Source organism: Neoarius graeffei, chromosome 25 (genome assembly GCF_027579695.1).
Source record: "Neoarius graeffei isolate fNeoGra1 chromosome 25, fNeoGra1.pri, whole genome shotgun sequence".
Classification (NCBI taxonomy): Eukaryota; Metazoa; Chordata; class Actinopteri; order Siluriformes; family Ariidae; genus Neoarius; species Neoarius graeffei.
In genome coordinates this window covers 58,202,996-58,207,995 of record NC_083593.1, presented here as the reverse complement: position 1 = coordinate 58,207,995, position 5,000 = coordinate 58,202,996, and the positions used below count along the sequence as shown (strand labels likewise).

At 48.2% G+C, this 5,000-nt stretch overlaps 1 protein-coding gene across 1 annotated transcript in view; it reads right to left on the bottom strand.

Moving 5' to 3' along the window:
• The window catches only part of adamts6 (ADAM metallopeptidase with thrombospondin type 1 motif, 6), a 126,490-nt gene that overhangs the window by 114,174 nt on the left and 7,316 nt on the right, over positions 1–5,000 (bottom strand). The window lies entirely within an intron of this gene.

Below are 5,000 nucleotides of genomic sequence, written 5' to 3'. Positions count from 1 at the left end.
AGAGAGTGTATGAGAGAGACTGTATGTGTATGAGAGAGTGTATGAGAGTGTGTATGAGAGAGTGTATGAGAGTATGAGAGAGTGTATGAGAGTGTGTATGAGAGAGTGTATGAGAGTGTGTATGAGAGAGTGTATGAGAGAGAGAGTGTATGAGAGAGAGTGTGTATGAGAGTGTATGAGAGAGAGAGAGAGAGAGAGAGAGAGTGTATGAGAGAGTGTATGAGAAAGAGGGAGAGTGTGCATGAGAGAGTGTGTATGAGAGTGTATGAGAGAGAGTGTATGAGAGAGAGAGAGAGAGAGAGAGAGAGAGAGAGAGAGTGTGTATGAGAGAGTGTATGAGAGAGACTGTATGTGTATGAGAGAGAGAGTGTATGAGAGAGTGTATGAGAGAGAGTGTATGAGAGAGTGTATGAGAGAGAGAGTGTATGACAGAGTGTGTATGAGAGAGAGAGTGTATGAGAGAGAGAGAGAGAGAGAGAGAGAGTATGAGAAAGAGGGAGAGTGTGTATGAGAGAGTGTGTATGAGAGAGAGTGTATGAGAGAGAGAGTGTATGAGAGAGTGTATGAGAAAGAGGGAGAGAGTGTGTATGAGAGAGTGTGTATGAGAGTGTATGAGAGAGAGAGTGTGTATGAGAGAGTGTATGAGAGAGTGTGTGTATGAGAGAGAGAGAGTGTATGAGAGAGAGAGAGAGAGAGAGAGAGAGAGAGAGAGAGAGAGAGAGAGAGAGAGAGTGTGTGTATGAGAGAGTGTATGAGAAAGAGGGAGAGTGTGTATGAGAAAGTGTGTATGAGAGTGTATGAGAGAGAGAGTATGAGAGAGTGTATGAGAGAGTGTGTATGAGAGAGTGTGTATGAGAGAGTGTATGAGAGAGACTGTATGTATATGAGAGAGTGTATGAGAGAGTGTATGAGAGAGAGTGTATGAGAGTGTGTAGAGAGAGTGTATGAGAGAGAGTGTGTATGAGAGAGTGTATGAGAGAGACTGTATGTGTATGAGAGAGTGTATGAGAGAGTGTATGAGAGAGAGTGTATGAGAGAGAGAGAGAGAGTATGAGAGAGTGTATGAGAAAGAGGGAGAGTGTGTATGAGAGAGTGTGTATGAGAGTGTATGAGAGAGTGTATGAGAGAGAGAGAGAGAGAGAGAGAGAGTGTATGAGAGAGTGTATGAGAGAGAGTGTGTATGAGAGAGTGTATGAGAGAGACTGTATGTGTATGAGAGAGTGTATGAAAGTGTGTATGAGAGAGTGTATGAGAGAGAGTGTATGAGAGAGTGTATGAGAGAGAGAGTGTGTATGAGAGAGAGAGAGAGAGAGAGAGAGAGAGAGAGAGAGTGTATGAGAGAGTGTGTATGAGAGAGAGTGTGTGTGTGTGTGTGTGTGTGTGTGTGTGTGTGTGTGTGTGTGTGTGTGTGTTCTCCCTGGGTCGCCACCTTGCCATGGTGGAGAGCCTTGTGTGTTCCGATGAACCTGAGAACAAAGCCGTCTGGAGCCTAAGCTCCTGGTAGGGTCACCCATGGTGGTAAGGTCGAAGGGGAGGTTCCAGACGAAGAGCGACCCAAACAAGTCCTTCAACGGCGGAGTGGGCGGAGGAAGGTGGCAGAAGTGCACCACAGCAGTCACAAAGGCGGAAGAAGGCTGCAGCAAAGAGAGGCCACCGATCATCTTGATCTTCATGCCATTGGAGTCTGGCTCTCTCTCTGCCAAGAACAGTGTGATGGCTGCCAGTGCACCAGTCTCCCCACTCTAAACGATTCCACGCACAGGCGTTTTCCTGACCCCCCCAACACCCAACCCCTCTTCAAGTCCTATGGTGATCAGGAAATGGTAATGGGAGCAGGACAGTGAAGTCTGGGAGCTCCTAGTCATGCACTGGCACATAGGCGGTGGGTGTCTGATTCAGTCGTTTTGCTCTCGGACTGAGGCAGAGAGAGCATCTCGGTAGCAGCACTCACGTCTGAGCAGCCCTATTAAGGATCCGCTCTGCTCACCCCATAATGGGGAAGGGGCTAGAAAAGGTGCCCTAAAAATAGCCTGCCTCTCAAACCTGGCTGGAATACTGCACCCAGTGGGTTCGCCTCATAGCGGTCGAAAACAAAAAACAATAAACATTGGAGCCTGGAATGTGAGGACTCTTATGAACAGGGCCCCCAACGATCGCCCCGAAAGAAGATCTGCAAAAATTGCTAGGGAGCTGAAAAGGTTTAACATCGACATTGCTGCCCTGTCTGAAACCCGCGTGGCCGATGAAGGGCAACTGAAGGAGGAGAAAGGTGGATACTCCTTCTTCTGGAAGGGAAAGCCAGCTGATGAAGCCAGAATCCACGGAGTGGGATTCGCCATCAAGAACCGTCTCATCTCCCAACTCTCTGAATCTCCAGTAAGCATCAATGAACATCTCATGACACTGCGCCTGCACTGTAAACCCGAATAAGTTGAGTTTACTTAAAAAAATTGAGGAAAGTGGTTGCCTTAAAAAAAATAAGTAATTATTAATGATTGAATTGAGTACCTTAAACTTACCAGAAGATTGTAAGTTTAAGGTACTCAATTCAATCATTAATAATTACTTATTTTTTTAAGGCAACCACTTTCCTCAATTTTTTTAAGTAAACTCAACTTATTCGGGTTTACAGTGTGAGGCTCTCAAACAACCAGATGGCCACTGCTGTGAGTGCCTACACACCAACCCTGGACTCACAGGACGAAGACAAGGAGGCCTTCTATGCATCCCTTGACCAGGTCCTATCAAACATCCTGAAGGAAGACAAGATCCTCCTACTCGGGGATTTCAATGCTAGGGTTGGCAAGGATCACAAGCTCTGGAAAGGCACCCTAGGCAAAGAGGGTGTTGGAAATATCAACTCCAATAGAACCCTCCTACTGTCAAAGTGTGCTGAACATGAGCTGGTCATAACAAAAACCCTTTTCCGCCAGAGAAACAGGTTCAAAACCTCCTGGATATACCCTCGATCAAAGTGCTGGCATCTCATTGACTATGTGATTGTCAGGGCTAGAGATCGCAAGGATGTTAACATCACCAGGGCCATGACCTGTGCGGATGATTGTTGGACAGACCATCGCCTAATCCGCTCCACAATGAACATCCAGCTACATCAGAAAAGGAGGACCCAAAGGAAGCAAACACGTCCTAAATTCAACACCGACAGCTTGGGGGATACAGAAAGAGTGCAACAACTTCAGAAGACCTTACTTGAACGACTCCCTGAAGAATATCCTGAGGACGTGGAAGAACACTGGAAGACCCTTAAGACCATCTTACTCGAGACCTGCATGGACACCCTTGGCTACAAGACCAGGAAACATCAAGACTGGTTTGACGACAATGACACCGAAATAGAACAGCTAATCGATGCCAAAAGGAAAGCCTTTTGTTCTTGGCAGAATGACATCAATTGTAAGGCTAAAAGACAGGCCCACTGCAAGGCAAAGGCACTTGTCCAGTGCAGGGTGCGAGAGTTAAAGAACCAGTGGTGGACAGAGAAGGCCTTGGAGATCCAGAGGCTTGCTGACTCGGGTGACACCAGGGGCTTCTTCAATGCCACCAAAGCTGTGTATGCCCCAAGTTATCGAGGCCTCAATCTCCTCCGCTCCAAAGATGGGCAAACCCTGCTGAAGGACGAGGAAGGGATCAGCTCCAGATGGGAAGAACACTTCCGGGAGCTCCTGAACCGAAACACCACAGTTAACTCAGAAACCATCAACCAAATTCCTCAGCGGCCCATCATGGAGCATTTGGATGACCCTCCCACTGAAAGTGAGGTCTTGGGTGCCATCAGGAGATTGAGTAACAACAAGGCCTCTGGACCAGATGGGATTCCAGCAGAAATCCTCAAGCAAGGCGGGCCCAAACTCCTCAGTCACATCCACAGCCTCCTTTCTAAGATCTGGGAGGAGGAGAAAATCCCTGCCGAACTCAGGGATGCCCTGATTGTTACCATATTCAAGAAGGGAGATAAAGCGGACTGTGGCAACTACAGGGGCATCTCCCTCCTATCCACCACAGGCAAAGTACTGGCCCGTATTTTGGCCAACCGACTACTGCCACTGTCAGAAGTGATCCTCCCAGAGTCACAGTGTGGCTTCTGCCCCGCCAGAGGAACCTCCGACATGATTTTCACAGCTTGCCAGCTGCAGGAGAAATGTTGAGAGCAACACCTACCCCTGTACATGGCATTCATCGATCTTACAAAGGCCTTTGATTCCGTGAACAGACCTGCCCTCTGGTGCGCTCTATCCAAGATCGGATGCCCAGACAAGTATCTGAAGATCTTGCGCCTACTACATGATGACATGACCGCAACCGTAGTTGGAAATGGTGGCTGTGAAACAGCCCCTTTCAAAGTGCACACCGGTGTCAAGCAGAGCTGCATCATTGCACCAACCCTCTTCTCCATCTTCATCGCCACCATCCTCCACCTCACCAGCCAAAACCTACCTGAGGATCTCAAGTTCATATACAGGACAGACAGCGGGCTCTTCAACATCAACAGGTTCAGGGCAAAAAGCAAGGTGCTCACATCCTCCATCATGGAGCTCCAATATGCTGACGATAACGCCCTAGTGGCTCTTTCTGAAGCGGACCTCCAGAGCATCATGGACGCCTTTGCCAGAGCCTACCAACTCCTGGGACTTGATATTAACATCAGGAAAACTCAGATATTGTACCAACCAGCCCCTGACACACCCTCCAAGGCCCCAGCAATCCATGTGGACAACAACACCCTGGAAAATGTGGACCAATTCATGTATCTTGGCAGTCTTCTATCCACAAGAGCTGACATTGATGCAGAAATCCACCACCGCATAGGGTGTGCCAGCGCAGCTTTCGCTAGGCTGAGAGACAGGGTCTTTGACAACCGCGAAATCCTGACCAAAACCAAACTCCTGGTCTATCAAGCCGTCATTCTTCCCACCCTGCTCTATGGAGCTGATACCTGGACTACCTACAGTAGACATCTGAAAGCCCTGGAGCAGTATCAC